Source organism: Myotis nattereri (genome assembly GCF_964212035.1).
Source record: "Myotis nattereri genome assembly, chromosome: 3".
In the NCBI taxonomy this organism is placed as follows: domain Eukaryota; kingdom Metazoa; phylum Chordata; class Mammalia; order Chiroptera; family Vespertilionidae; genus Myotis; species Myotis nattereri.
Window position 1 is genome coordinate 160,954,742 of NC_138077.1, and position 16,818 is coordinate 160,971,559.

Below are 16,818 nucleotides of genomic sequence, written 5' to 3' on the forward strand. Positions count from 1 at the left end.
TACTTATTGTTGTTATTCACATGACTTGCTATAAAAATGCTTCGCTATTCCTGTTTGATTGCAATGCATTGCCCTCTAGCCAGTTGTGGTGTTTCATAATATACTGCTCATCTGCTCTATCCTCATCCCCAACGGAAGAATTCCAAATTCCAAACTGTAACTGGCCCAAAGGATTTGGGATAAGGGATAGTGAACTTGTGTGCTTAAAAACTACACGTGTCATTATCTCTTTTAGTCCTTACAGACTGCATACTATTTTACTGATTTAACTAATTTTCCAAGGCCAGAGATCGGTGACTCTTTGCCAGTAATTTTAGTTGTCCTGTGAGGGCAACAGAAGATACTGAAATTGCGTTGGTCAGCAAGTTCCATTAAGTGGTTTCAGGAAGGGGTTGTCAGTTCAAGTCAGAAAGTTCATTGGATCACACTTGTTGAATCCACTACATGCTGGGCACTAGGCAATGCTTTGTAATTGCAAAGAAGAAAATACTTTTTTGTCCTAAAGTACAGAACATGTTTTCATAATGTTAAATGGTAATAAGTGAGATAGAGAAGCATATGTAGAGGATTATGTTGCCGGGAGCCGGTCCATGCTTGCTGTTTCAAGGGACCTGGCATATATGGCATACTGTTCTTAATATGTTTGCTCACCTTCTTGGCACTATGTGTTTTAACCAAGGTCTCTGAGAAAGGTTGTTTCCCCAGGTAGGGATTTTCCCCTGAAGTTAGGGAGGGAATAAAACCTCTTAACTAAGTGCCAGGCGGGTAATTAATCACTTTAACTATGAACAATCATGCTTAAGCTACATAATCTTTACTCCCTGGAATGGAGATAAGAAACACCCTAACCTTTGAAATAGAGATTGATAGGATTGGAATCAACTGGTATAAATACAGATGTAAGAAGAAAGAGAGAGAGAGACAGAACCTAGGCACAGAACCTACACAGAACATTCTCTAGAGACAGAAGAACTTCGCTGGAGAGAACATGGCAAAAGATCCTGGACAGAAACTGGCCTCAGAACCTAGAGACAGAGCCTAGCGAGAGAACATGGCAAAAGATCCTGGACTGAACCTGACTACAGAAATTGGCAAGAGAACCTGACTAGAACCTGGTGACTGAACCTGGCTGGAGAACCTGGACAGAGCCTGGCTGGAGAACCTAGCGAGGGAACATGGCTACAGAACCTGGCTGGAGAACCTGGAGAACCTAGCAAGAGAACATGGACACAGAACCTGGCTGGAGATCCTAAGCAGAACCTCTCTGGAGATCGAGACCAGAATATGGCTGGAGATCCTGGCTAGGCTGCTGATCAACTGAACGCTGTCTCCGTGTCACTCCTTCTTTGCCGACTCCGTCCACACCTTGGGAACCCCTGGACCCGCTGGGGCAGGACCCCGGCATATGGCACCCGAACAGGGACCCCTAGGTAAGCGCCCCACACTCGGGACGGATCGGACTCTACCGTAGGAAGAGGGTGGATAGTCTTCGCTGACTCCGTCCACACCTTTGGGAACTCCTGGAACAGGATTCCCCTAGGTAAGCCCCACCCCCCCCCTCATTGAGAGCCCCACACTCGGGACGGATAGGACTCCACCAGGGTACTGCAGACCCCCCTACAGAGGATAAGCAGGGTAAGAAGGTGGATAGTACAGAACTTAGATTGAGAAGATATGCCATACTGAGTCCAAAGAAAGAAGACTCTGTATTGATCTTTTAACACATATGCTTGCTAGCAGAGGAATTAAGGTTACTCCCAGTCAGATGGAACATTTTATACAAGAAATATGTCCATGCTTTTCTGAGGAAGGAAAGGTGCCCAAAAGGTAAATGTAGAGGCATGGGAGAAGGTAGGCCCAAGGAGCCTTATCCTTAACCCCACTGCAGCCTTTCCACCCCGGGAAAGTGCAGGATTGGCAAGCTCTCCCTGGGGTGATAGATCAGGACTCAGGTAATAGCGGAAAGCGCCAATCCTACTCTTAAAATGGATACAAGAGAGCATTTCGGGTTTTTCTTTTTAATGCCCGCTTTTAAAAAAAATAAAAAAGGGGGAATTTGCCGGGAGCCGGTCCATGCTTGCTGTTTCAAGGGACCTGGCATATATGGCATACTGCTCTTAATATGTTTGCTCACCTTCTTGGCACTATGTGTTTTAACCAAGGTCTCTGAGAAAGGTTGTTTCCCCAGGTAGGGATTTTCCCCTGAAGTCAGGGAGGTGATAAAACTCCTTAAATAAGTGCCAGGCGGGTAGTTAATCACTTTTACTACAAACAATCATGCTTAAGCTACATAATCTTTACTCCCTGGAATGGAGATAAGAAACGCCCTAACCTTTGTAATAGAGATTGATAGGATTGAATCAACTGGTATAAATACAGATGTAACAAGACAGAAAGAGACAGAGAGAGAGACAGAACCTAGGCACAGAACCTACACAGAACATTCTCTAGAGACAGAAGAACTTCGCTGGAGAGAACATGGCAAAAGATCCTGGACAGAAACTGGCCTCAGAACCTAGAGACAGAGCCTAGCGAGAGAACATGGCAAAAGATCCTGGACTGAACCTGACTACAGAAATTAGCAAGAGAACCTGACTAGAACCTGGTGACTGAACCTGGCTGGAGAACCTGGACAGAGCCTGGCTGGAGAACCTAGCGAGGGAACATGGCTACAGAACCTGGCTGGAGAACCTGGAGAACCTAGCAAGAGAACATGGACACAGAACCTGGCTGGAGACCCTAAGCAGAACCTCTCTGGAGATCGAGACCAGAACTTGGCTGGAGATCCTGGCTGGAGACCCTAAGCAGAACCTCTCTGGAGATCGAGACCAGAACTTGGCTAGAGATCCTGGCTAGGCTGCTGATCAACTGAACGCTGTCTCCGTGTCACTCCTTCTTTGCCGACTCTGTCCACACCTTTGGGAACCCCTGGACCCGCTGGGGCAGGACCCCGGCATTATGTCAACTCTAAATGTAGACAGAGACAGAAGGTTTGGAGAAAATAGCTAAAGACATTAAGTGTCCTGGGCTATATTGGAGAGGTACATTTTAGGTGACCTTTTCTTTAAACATGTTTTCCAGTTTTTCTACAATGAGTATGTATTGCATTTATTACAAAAAAAGTTACAAGAATTAAGTACTTTAGTTTTTAAGCAATATTATCTGTGAAATATTCCAGAGCTGTTTCCATCATTAAAAAAAAAAAGAATTAAAAAAAAATATGATAAAATACATATATTTTGGTTCTACTGGGCCTTCAACTGATTAGATAAGACCCACCCACCTTATGGAGGATAATCAGCTTTACTCAAAGTCTAAAATTAATTTCCAGGGGTAATGTTTTGTTATCCAAAGACTAAAGATATAAATAAGCTTCCTTATCTGTTCTCTGTGACTGTTTTCATGTGATTGCTTGTTTGTTTCCTAGCCTAGCCTTTTATTAGGGCAGAGCTGGTCAAGTCCCAGCTTTCAGTGTGATTGGTTGGGGGGAGGGGTGGCGTGGGCGGGGTGGCGCTGGCTTATCTCAGCCTCTGCTTCTGCTGAACCCAGGCTTGCCTTCTGTCTTGCAGGGTTGATATTATCCATTCCCTCAGTTTTGATGGTTACTGATAAACCCCCAGGAAGCCACACTATCAGCTTTCATGCTTTCGTCTCTTTCCATACCTTCTCAGTTGCTGGTGCCTGAAGATTTCCCTTCTTTCGTGCAAGGCCATCTGGGCCTTAAATAACGTATCCTATCTTATCCAGCAGGCCCTGGTATTATACAGCAAGACAACTGTCATGCTATCTTAGACCACTATATTGCCATATCAGAACTCAATTTCATTTTCCTTTTACTACTTAAAACATTTCTATAAGCCAGATTACTCGATTAACCAGGTATACCATTTTCAAAGCCTTGTGGGATAACATTTGATATAGGAGTCATATAGCTAATTTTGAGGTAAAAAAGTCTTTAATGAATATTTTTCATTTGTAAGTAAGCCTTTGTAAGTCTACTCTGGGAAATGAGAAATCACAATTTGATGCCATCTACTTAGTGGCAAATTATCTGCCAGTCATTGAATACAATTGTTTAATTGAAGTTACTTGAATGTTCACTATTCTTAACAGCAAAATAATGAATCTGTTAGCTGAAATGTCTATGCCCCCCTGGGTGGTATTTTCTAGGATAATTGCAAGCCAGTCTGTCTTATTCTCTTCCTTGGTGAACCCCAATTTTAATTTTTCTTTAAAGTGGGGTTCATTGCTGAGCCTTAAGACTTTATCTGGAACAGAGTGAGCACTTATTAAGTATTTGGTGACTAATAATCATGGTTAATACTAACAGCCACTTGGTGAATTTTTTTTTTTTTTTGGTTTGTTTTCTTTTCTACCTACTCTGTCAGGTTATTTAACTGGAACTTGAGAAAAGCTGAACAAAAACTCTTACCATGGTGGACAGCTACTTCTCTCATCTTTTTCAACTCTCAAATCAGGGTGCTCTTTGTTGGGTGCTCTGTTTTGCTTTGCTTTGCTTATCTCAGGTGAGGAAATTTGATATCTGAATGTCTAACAGGCTCCCGTGAAGTGTTATTAAGATGACAGTTAGTAAAAGGGCATTTTTCTACCTAAGGTTCTGCAATGAATCAAGTCCTCTTATATTTTCTGGGGGAACCAATTGAAACCTTGAAAACTATAATAATGGATCTTTCATCAATAACAGATGTGATTTGTAAAGTGAAAATCTATTTTGACTGATGACGCCTCATAGCAATAGGGACGATTTCTTCTGAATAATTAAAATGAAAAGTGTGTGATCTATCAATTGCGTAGGATTAGAAATTCAGTAGTTGTCAGTCTTGTCCAGACATTTTCTGGTTTAGGACCTTGGAAAAGTGTGACCTTTACTTCCCTTTTTCAAAAGATAAGCTCATTTCCTACACATACGTGCCTCAGCAGGAGGATATAGAGCACACATCTCTGTGGACGCCTGGGCCGGCCAATGGACTGACAGATGTGACCTCCTGCTCCGCTTCCCAGCAGTTTTCAGGTATGGATTTGGAAAGATGGCTCTCCCAGCCAGCACCTTGTTGAAAGATGAGTTTCAGCATGTTCTGTGGTGGTTGTTGTAAAATAACTATAACGTATAATGTACATATCAGCTAGGACTCATTTGGTTGCAAGTGACCGAAATATAGTTCAAACTAGAAGACATGAAAAAAGATTTCACTGGCTTACCTCCCCAGATCAAGGGAGGTAGAATGCCTTCAAGAACGGCTGGGCTTGGCACTAGAGAATTGTCCAGGCTCTCACTTTAGCTCTGCCCCTGGCTAGTGCCTCTCTCAATGTTTTGGTCCCATTCTCCCCAAGGAGCACAGCCACTGACACTCAGAGATGCACATCTCAACACACTACTAATAAGAAAAGAGGATCTTTCCCCACAGCATTACTTAGAACAGTAAAATCTGGGAAGGGTTCAGAATGGCCCATTTTGGGGCATGCATCTACCTCTTGACCAATCCCTCATTTAGCCAATCACTAGCCTGAATCTTCTGCACACCCCTCTGGTGAGGAGGGAAGGGACTGTTTCTGCAATAAAGGGGAGGTGGAGAATAAGGAAGCACAAGAGGCACTATATATACCTAACTGGGGAATTACACATGTTAACCATCCTATAAAATAAAAGCCTAATATGCAATGTAAATTGTTCGACCGGGAGTTTGACTGTTCGCTATGATGTGCGCTGAACACCAGGGGGCGGTGTGAAATATGGCGGTTGTCTGTGATGTGGCTCTGGCAGCGGGCGACAGTGGAGGTGCTGCTGGCCCTGATGGACCCCGATGAGAGCAGGACCACGGTGGGATGGTGGAGCAGATGAGCGGGTGGCGCCAAGCCAATGTGGGGTGCCCGGTGGGGCCGCAGGGCTGTGAGGCTGGTGGCGCGAGCTGGGGCTATAAGCCTGGAGGCTTGAGCTGGGGCCCTGATCCCTGCAGGCCTCCACAAGGGACCCTATCCATGCATGAATTCATGCACCAGGCCTCTAGTTTTATTTTATAATGAAGTACATAAGAATATAGTGTGTGTTTATATTTAAGAAAATATATATTGCTCTGTGAGCATGTGTATATGTATATATTGCTGCATATATGTGTATATGGATGGTTGGATTTTCTGTATATTTCTATAAATTAGTGCATGAATATGGACATAGTTATTCATGAATATATTATATGTATTACTGTTTTTCAAGTATGAGTTGGCTTTTCCCTTTCCAGTGATTCTATTCACATTCCAAAATCATAATTACCTAATGAATTCTTTTCTATCCTCTATACCCCAGAGTAAGTTGCATTTCAATCAGAGGAGCCTGTTTATTACCCCCCTATGTGTCTTATTTCCTTCTCTGGAAAGACAGAGGATCATGCAGACATGTGGCAGTGTCTCCTGGGCATGGGATGCCACTTCCATGTTGGGGTACATAAGTGGCCTGGCTTCCTATATAGTTTTCAGGTTGGCAGGACCAAGGTAAGGTCTCTCTAAGACTGGATAATTAGCTAAACAAAATGAGGAGCCCAGAGATTAGGACAAAGGGTAATGGAACCAGAGAGAGGTAAGAAATGGATGGATGGAGTGTGAGGCCATGGTGATTACCAACACAGCCAGGAGCTGATTGTGACTTCTAATGTAGTACCCATGGCCTGCTGGGAGTGGTATATGCTGAAGGAAAATGGACAGTGTGTGTTCCGAACTTTTGCTTTTGCTCTTTTCCTGAGGGGTGGCAGAATGTGTCATTCCATCTGGCTGGTGTGGTTCAGTGGTTGAGCATCCACCTATGAACCAGGAGGTCATGCCTGGGTTGTGGGCTCAATCCCCAGTAGAGGACTTGCATGAGGCAGCTGATCAATGATTCTCTCTCATCATTGATGTTTCTATTTCTCTCTCCCTTTCCCTTCCTTTCTCTCTGAAATCAATAAAGAAAAGAATGCCACCCCGTGATGTGCCTCTTCAGCATGGGGATTCTTCTGAGCTGCAGACACAGGAGAGACTTTGAAAACAGAGTAGAAGTTACTCTTTTGTACGGGAAATGTGCATTACAAGAGAGCTATTACCAGAGGTCACTTTTTCATCTGAGAAACCTATCTGCATGGGAGGCAAACATGTGTATGCTTATACCAAACATCTGCTCTTCCTATCTTCCTATGAATTGCCCTCCTCTCCTCTGAAGCCCAGACCCCCACTCTTTTTCTTCGCTCATGGGAGTATAGAAGCCTCAAGTGCCTGGCTGCCTTTTGAATCTCAGATTTTTGTAGGGGTCCTGCATGAAATCAAACTTGTTTTTCTCTTTGTAGTCTGACTCATGTCAATTTAATTGTGAGACTAGTCAAAGAACTTAGGAGGGAACAAGGGACAATTAAACCCCTCCTACATGTCCAGCTCTATATTTTTCTTCTCTTTCTATCCCATCCAAATCCTTCTCCTACTACATGCCTCACCTCTCCCAAGAAGGCTTTCTGAATCTGTTTTAAGCCACAGGGATGCCTGACCTTTTCATTTGCCAGCAGAGCATAGATTGCCTTGAGATAATGGCCTTTGTTTGGAGTTGCTGTTTCACAACCAGACTGAGAAACATAATCTTGTCTCCACTCAGCAAATATGTGCCCTCATACTTAGGAAATGGATAAATGATCTTAAAAATGATTAAGCCAATATGTACATACCAAATAAGTAATCTTTAGAGGTTCATGTAGTTGTTTTCTTTTCTATAACAATTTAACAGTTGAAATTTCTTTTGCTTTATGATTATACAAATGTGAATATTCAGCTTTTAATTAACAATGACATTGATTAGTTTTAAGCTTTTGAAACATATTTGCATATAATTGTTCTCAATAGCCTTATATAAAATCCAAAGCCTATATTCTCAAATATATATATATATATATATATATATATAGAGAGAGAGAGAGAGAGAGAGAGAGAGAGAGAGAGAGAGAGATAGTTATATATATATTCATGTCAGCTTAGTTACATGTGGACATTTGTTTGATTGCATGGAGTGTGTGCTTTTATTGCCAAGAAAGTCAGCTCTGTTCCTTAATTGTTGCTATAACCACAACTTGGGAAAATCTATTGTAACATCAATATGTTATGCACATCTTTAATTAGGCTTATGCAGCCTGTTTGTCATAGTAACTGATCTTAAGTATTCTTATTTAGTCTACTTTAAAACATTCTCATTTTTGAAGAGGTCTGTTTTGGCCTCATTAAATTATTAAGCAAATCAATATGCCGCCCTACAACTTGATTGCTATGTTGGGGAAATCTTGTGTGTTTTCACTTAGCACATTTGAAGACCATCAAAAGGTCACTCTTCCACCAAATACCAGAAAACCTCTGCAGCACTGGCATACTAAGATTCACTTATCAGATATGAGGGAGACATCTGTCATCCTCACTGATCAGCAGAAACATCTGCACGTGGCATTCTATTGATTGTCAGAGTTTCATTCTCTTATCTAGTAGTTCATGCAAATGAGTTGCAGGTTATTTGCTCAGAGAATTATCTTCACACCAGGTCACCCAGCACCAGCAACAACAAAAAATGACAGGAAAACTGATTCCATATCTGGAAACTACAAACAAAATCTAGCCTGAAATATATTTTCTTCTTTTCCCTCAAAATTTGCCATGATCACAACAGGCAGAAACAATGATTACCTTCAACGAAGTCCTACAGTACCTTAGTAGTTTATATGTTCCCTATCCACTATAATTAATTAATTCAAAATGAATCATTAAAATTTGCATTAAGGAGAAAGCAGAGTTCACAAAATATTGCTAAGCAGAGATTTCGTTTTCCAAACACATATGGGGTTATGTTTTGTACTATGTCAAAGGTCAACCAATAATACAGCGATTCTGCTCTAATGTTACAGGTGGGGTCCCCTAAATGTAATCCTGTTTAAATGGAGGGTTGCATTATTAATACAGTAATGACCTGGCAGGGCAAGTCTGAGCAGCTAAGCTAGTGGGCAAGAAAATTAATGGGGGTGGGGAGCAAAGGGAAATATGGGACCTCTTGCAAAATCTAAATCACTTCTGGTCCAAATTTTGGGTTGGCACTGTCTCATGCGTTGTTGGCTCAAACATAGAATGGATGAGGAATTCTGTGGCCAGCAAAATTCAGGATACCAGCACTCATCCTGTTAGTTGGCACTCATTTTGCTTCCCTGATTCTCAGTACTTCCCCTCCGCCAATATAAGAACCTTAGCTCACACTGGCTGAGAAAGGGAAGGAGACAGGGCAAGAGATGGGAGCCAATCACCAACTGCATGCATGGTATATGTGGTCATTATAGAGTGGGAGGAGTATTTAATTCCTTCTATTCTAATTATTTCTATCTCAGTGCTCAATTATTTCTATCATAGTCCTCATGATTTTCACAACATATTCCTTTGTATGGGTCTGGATTAGGAAAACAATATTCTAACAGTGTAAACTATAAGCAAGTCCCAGGTTTATCTTTCCTGTGTTCCCTATCTTTTACTTTTTGTACTTTCCTTGGGAACAGATCATTCAAAAACTGGGTGAATTGATAAAATGAAGCTGAGCTTGAACTGGGCATAATTTACTAAATGTGAGGCCTTCAGGGCAGACTGTCACAGATTCATGAGATTGCCTATACTTTCACTTGGGCCAAGCCAAAGGGACCAGAACTCATCTCATTTAAAAAAATAAAATAAAATAACCAGAGAATCAGATTTTGCTCCTAAGCAACCCAGCTCTCCACTGTGTCTACTAAATCTTCAACCTAATTCAGCCACCCCCATCCCCACCTTGCATTTGACAGTAGTGGAGAGACATTTTTTTCTCATATATGTTTCCACTCATAAAAATCTTTGTCTAGTGACAGCAATGTCTGGCCTAGCTGAAGCATCAACCAATAAAACTATCATCAACAATGATTGTGTTTGCAGCTACTGTAGATCTAGAAATCATTGCTCATATGTCTACCTGTTTAAAATATTTCTTGCAAGTCTGCTGGTTTCTAGAAAGCATGTGCTTTCTTCTGAAAAATTTCTGAGAAAACCTTGAGAAACAAGATCTTAAAATAAATAGATGAGCTCGGTGCTCACCTGGCTCAGCTCGGCCACAGCTATTGACCCTTCTCTGGGTGAGAATGGGGACATAGGCTGCTTTTGGAGCAAACTTTGAGGGGCCCTATTGAAGCCATTTTCTCCAAATATCCAATCCACCACCTAGCATTTTAGCTGTATTATTTTGGTTCTTGAAGACCTTTTCCTCCAGAATCTTATCTAATGCAGCTATCTCTGGGTAGGGTTGCACCTGAAGCCATTATTTGGTGAGAACCAATGTGCAGAGCATTTGAGTACAAATGAAGTACAGACATAGGGATGGTGGGGGTTGGAACTGTGAGAAGAAAAGATGAAATCAATGAAGAGGAAGGTAGACAGTCTGCAAATTTTGCTTCCCTGTCAATGTAACCTAGAGGCGTTTGAGATGGAGGAAAATCCATCATTTTGTTTAGGTATTATGTTGTTTTCCAACTCCCATGCAAAATTTTCTGCTCATCCCCTTCACTCATGTTATATGGGGCCTTTCTATCATGCATAGACTACAAGAATAAGTTATCTGCATATCTACTAGGTTTTTTTTTTTGCATAACATGAAACTGCCAATTGTAAATATATCTAGTTTGTTTTAGCTAGCTTAATGCCTCATTGCTTCTCTTTAGTTATTTCTTACTGTTAAATAAGGTGAAATGCTTTGTGTAATTCCTGGTCAATAAATATCCTACTGGGCTCAGAATATATTTTGCAATTTTCATTATAAAATAGAAATGCAGAAAAGTGCATACAACATGAATGGATACTTAAAAAAATATTTAGAATGTGAACACCCATGTCACTTTCAACTGGATCAAGAGGTAGCATCTTTGTTGGTGTCCCAGGAATGCACACTGCTCACAAACCACACATTTTTCTCAGAGTAACTGCTCTTCTCAATTGTATGATAATAATTATGTTACTTTTTGTTTCTTTTTAGGTGCACCTTATATGTATGCACCTAAGCAACATCATTTAGTTTTGCCTCTTCCTCTGATCTATAAAGGAATCATTTTGTGTGTATTATCTTATTCTTGCACTAGAGGCCCAATGCACGAATTCGTGCACTGGTGGGGTCCGGCTGGCCTGCCCTGATCAGGGCCGATTGGGCCAGGTTAGCCAGGGGGAGGGGATGTGGGAGGTTGGCCAACTGGCCCCACCCCTGATCAGGGTGGGAGAGGGGGCGATTGGGGATGGGAATGGGGATGGCTGGGGGAGGGGCCACAGGCAGTTGGCTGGCTGGCCACGTCCCCTGGTCAAACTCCTGGTCGAACTCCTAGTCAGGGGAACAATTTGCATATTAGCCTTTTATTATATAGGATCTTTTGCTCAAAACTATATTTGTGTAAGTCTTATTCATGTTGTCACATGCTTCATTTTTTATTGCTGTATAGTACTTTAGTGCATGTAGCGCAATTTTCACCCACTTTCCTACTGATAGACATCTGGGTTGTTTCCGGATTCTTGTGATCACGAACAATGCTGCATTACCTACTGTCCATGCATGCCATGTGAATATATCAATGGCTGGAAATGCTGGGGGGGCATGGGTTATGTAGATCTTCAACTTTACAGGATAATAGGAAGCTGTTTTTTCCAAAATGGTTGTTCCAGTTTATACTCTACCTACGAGTGTACAAGAGTTCTTTTTGTTCCAAACCTTCATCAACACTTGGTATTATCAGATTCTTAATTTTTTGCCAATTTGATATTTAGTGTGCAGTAATATGCATTTTTTTCCTCTTCTCATTGTGGTTTTAATTTGCAAAACCCTGATTTCTAATTACTTGCCCTGAATTCAAAGTCTTTAAAATTTAAATGCAAAGTTTGTTATTCTGGACTGTGGTCTTTTAGTGTTTATTCATACTGAGAACTTCAAGTCATAACTGGTAAGTATAAGAGAAGTAAAAAACAAAACAAAACAAAAAAAATCTTCATTCATTGAACATCAGCTAGGAACTGGGCACCTCATGCACTTTACCCTATTTAATCCTCATAATAACTTTGCTAGTTGATATGGTTAACCCTATCTTCACTCAAGCCATGCCTGTGTGCTTTTGAAGCCTAAAAATACCAAACAAACAAACAAACAAAACTCTCTGCAGTAATTATGTTTCCTTCCAAAAAATAGCCTCTGTAGGGTCAAAATAATTATCAATATCCTGTGTAAAGTCATATTAAAAACTACACCAAAAGAATATCAAAGGTAGCTTAGCTAATATGACTAATTTAATAACAGCCTCCATACATCACTTTTTCCCTTAACACTTCAAAATCCAATCCATTAATATTTAAACAAATGAAAGGGTCCTTGATTTGAGGTGGATTTCCCTCCTGAGAGGAATTTGTGAAAAACTTCAGGCGTGTGTTTCTGCCTGTGACAGGTCCTTGTGAAGTGGTTAACATGATCCAGTAGAGTTACAGAATACTAATTGACAGCCAGAAATAAACGTAACAAAGACAAGAGCGAGACAAACTATTCTCTGAGATCATTTTTATACAGGAAATCAATTAATAGGACATGCAACAAATTCAAGCCACGGACCCTTTTTAAAAAAATTAATTTGAAACCATTTAAAGGATAAACATCAAGCAAGGCTCCTAAGAATTTATGTGTCGTTAATGGTGCCTTTTTCTTTCTAACTATAAAGGTCTAATAAATAGCTTGTAAATCCTGCAGATACAGAAACTATTTTCAAAAAATCAAATTAACCAGATGCAAAGACTCAGGTATGATATTGCCTACAAGAGGGGATGTACAAAGCCAGCTCTCACCTCCTCCCTGGATGCGAAGAATAACTCAGAACAGGAGTAGCATTCTGTACTGTGCGTAACTTTCCTCTCTAGTATCTTCATAAAATGACCCTTCAATGAGATCTGATCCAAAACTCTTCTCTGGGATGTAGACACACAGACAACTTGTACCTTTGTTACCAACAACTTCAAATGCGGACTTTGCATCTATGAATATTAACCTCACATTCACCCCACTACATAGAAACAAACAGAGATAACACTTTTATTAATCACTTCTGTGCACATCTCACATTTTGTGAGGTTCATTACTTTTTTCTTCACTCCACGATACAAATCCTTGCTTGCGAAAGTGCTAGTCTAGTGTGCACTTCCCCGCTTTCAATATGCCTCCAGTCTCTTCTGTACCACCAACTGGCTACAAAGACTTGAAGGTTCAGGGATTACAGGATTGAAATGATTTTAAGCCCTTTAAATTTGAAAATTCTTTAAATACCATTTTCTCTGCAGCCACGGAGAATTTGAAAATCAGCTTGGCCTTTGTCTAGCTCCAGGTCTCAGAATTAGTGTTTTCAAAAGTATAAATGCTCTTCTGCAATTCTACAAAGAGCTGTCCCCAACCAGTTGACCCTCAGGAAATAAAACCAGCTACTTCTCTAGCTGGTCACTGCTTATCAGAGTTAATAAATGGAGAGATGTGTATGTTATGCCACAAACCACCAGGAAAACAGGTAATTGCTTCCTCAACTCCACATGAAGCCAGTGAATCAGAAGGGCCAGCAGACTTTAGGCGTGTGTCAGTAACCATCTAACAATGAGAATAGAGAAAATGTCAGGGCCCCAGAGAAGCTCAGTGGGGCAGCAAAAGCCAGTTCAGTGACTGGAAAGCATCTTGCTCCTAAAGAAAATCTGTTACCATGGATACCCTCGAATCCCAGATAACCCTCTGAGGTCTTACCTCTTGCGTCCTCACATTTATGTATCCATAGTGCGTTCGAAGGGGCCGCCTGTATGTGTAGGAGAATGGTATCCATTTTGTAGCAGGTTGTCCAAAGCAGTTTAGCAGCAATGGGAAATTCACTTCATTTACAAGGCGCACAATCAGCAGGAAGAGAAACGCTGCTATGAAGCTCACTGCAATCACAGACTTTCTCTATAAAACATTTTTAAAAAAGAGAGAGAGAGAGAAGAAGGAATGAATGACTTTCAACCAAAAACAGTTACAGAGGTTCCTTTATTACTCTCCCTTTCTCCTTCACAGGTATCAAAGGAGGCTGTCATTTAGGATATTTTTATCTGGAAACAGAAAATAATTATTTGATGACTAGTTTGCCTTAGTGTGCTAAGCCTCTGAGAGTAATCAAAGCAGCTTTCTTGGGTTATCTTTCCATTCCATTCCTACCCTTTCTTACCTGTCTATCTTCCCTGACAACTCTTATTCAATTTTCAAATCCAAAAGAGACATTTCCAACCATGGGAAGCCCTTGTTAACTGCTCAGTTTCCTCCTCACCATCATCTCTTCGTCCCCAACATATTTACCCTACTCGAAGTAAGAAGTCCAACTACTCCCATACTTTGAAGGCACTTTTATTGCACACTTTTCATTGTACAATTATTTATGTGACTCTCCCTCCATGTAATTGTGAGTTCCTGGAGAACTGGGATATACTATGTCATACTGATCTCTGTTTCCAAGTACCTTATATACTATACGAATAGACACCCAACAAACGCTTGAGTGAATGAATGAATGAATGAATGGGTAAGTTTTTTGCATTCTTACAGACAAAGTCCCACTATCAATCATTATCCTGTGCCTTTATCTAGCACCCTCTACGCAAAGGAAACTTTAACCTGTGCTATAAGATATGCACAAGTAAGACATGAAAAGCTAACAATAGGGCAGGAACAAATCCGCGCAAGCATCATACGAATATCCCCGAAATGTGCTGCTACGGAACAAGAGCAGGAGCAACTTTATCTGATTGGGGAAAGCAGAGATGTATTTGAGCCTGAGCTTAAAAAATATCCTCCATGGCTTTCTAGGAGGAAGGAACAGAGCAAAGAGGCAAGGAAACATGGGGTTATTCCTAACCATATGCCACTTTGTTTTACTGGGGCACAGGGAACTAGAAAATGCTGGAAACACAAGTGATAACTCTAAGGACGGCCTTGGATACCAAGCTGAGAAATTCACTGAATTCGCTAGGTGATAATAAACCAAAGGAGGCTTCTGTTTAATTTTTTAAGGTGACTGTTATAAGTTACTACCAAACCTCAGTATTTAAGATGCTTTGAGCAGGAAGAGACTAAAAGTTGGAGCTACTTAGGAGGTTATTCCAATTGGCTAGGATAGAGGTAATGAGGGATGGAAAACTAGAGCAATGGCAGGGGGAATAAAAAGGTGGGAAAAGACATAAGAAAATGTAGGTAAAAGGCAGAGAACTTGGTTACTGGTTGGATAGAATTGGCAGACAGAAAATTCAGAGATGCCCAATATTGTGAGTCTCAGTAACTGTAATAATACTGGTTATTTCAGGGGAGACCAGCATGGGTAGAGCCAGAACTGATACAATAAGAAGACAGAGCCCTGGGCTTCCTACGTCCTGGTGTTCAGAGCCTGATTGGTGATCTGGATGGAACTGTCAAGGAGTCAGGCTAAGGTCAAGGTTGGAACTCTGCTTTCAAATTCAGGGCGAAGACACACAAACTGTTCCTCCATGAAGTTGTGCTTGGCCCCTGATTCTTCTTCAAACTTAAGGGAAACCAAATATCTTTCTGGGAATGACTAAATATGTTTGAGGTTATTGCTGTGGTTCTAGATTACCACTTCTTGGTGTAATCAGTTTCTTTTTGCTCTTTACAGAATGTCCCAAAAGGAGAAAGGAAATCCAAAGCTAGCCCCTTATCCTCTCTGGGCCCATGGTCATAGTGTCTCTCTGGCCAGAAGATAAGCCCCCACAAATCAGAGACACCCAAAGGGAATTTTTGCTCTTACTCAGCCTCTGTAATTTGTGAAAATTCCATCCCTCTGTCTAACCAGCCTAATTTTTCTATTGTCTGAAATTCCCTTGAGTTCTGCCTCTTCAAAACCCCTTATCTCACCACTAACTACCACAGCCTTACCCCATTTAACCTTCTAATCATGAAAACCCATGTTAATTTGCGCCTCTGTAGAAGCATTATGTCCACAACATTGCAATGTGTCAAGGTAACAGCTTAAATGAGGTGATGGATCTTACAAGTTAAAGGGACATAGACCAGAACAGATGGCTAAATAAAAGCAAAGAGGCCAGTCACCCATTAAGTAAACAGGTAAGAACTTTTTCACCACCATCTGGTAGCTTGTTGCAAACAGCAGCTTGCTTTGAAGGAGACCCAGATGGGATTTGTGCTTTTGTCTAGTCCAGAGCCCAGCATGGCTCTGATTCTCTTGGCTGTCACACTGCATTGTAAGGCTGGGGGTCTGGGGACAAAGGTGTGGACAGTCTTTCTGAATTATCTGATTGTGTATAATAACACATACATGAGAAGAAAACAAACCATTTTGAGAGAAACTACAATATGGAATGAAATCATAGTTGTAAAGGCTTGCTCCCTAGTAATACATGTCTGCTTCCCATGTCCTATAAAAGGGACCTAGGTGATAGGCACAGAGAGGGTGCGGCAAGCAAATGGAGAGTGGAAGCCAGACACCATCGCCCCTTGACCTGAAGTCATATTCTGCAGTGGGTAGAGGAGTTCCTTTCATAGCTCAGGCTTCGAGCTCAATATCTGTTGTGTTGTCTGGACCTGATTCTTTACTTCTCTTCATGCTTCCACATTCCTGTTTAACATGAAAGCATTCCCATGGTGCTGATATAAAACCTCCCTGAAATTTCACTCGAAAAGGTGTAACTTGGCAAGAACAACAGGACTTAACATGAATGTGCGTTCTTATAGTAGGCACTCTG

The 16,818-nt window shown here is 41.2% G+C and overlaps 1 protein-coding gene across 1 annotated transcript in view; it reads right to left on the reverse strand.

The window, feature by feature from the left end:
- The window catches only part of ST6GALNAC3 (ST6 N-acetylgalactosaminide alpha-2,6-sialyltransferase 3), a gene marked incomplete at its 5' end in the record, with an annotated part of 300,668 nt that extends 286,657 nt beyond the window's left edge, over nucleotides 1–14,011 (reverse strand). The window contains one exon of the mRNA XM_081085316.1: nucleotides 13,823–14,011. The remainder of the gene's footprint in view (nucleotides 1–13,822) is intronic.
- Nucleotides 14,012–16,818: the final 2,807 nt, after the last annotated feature.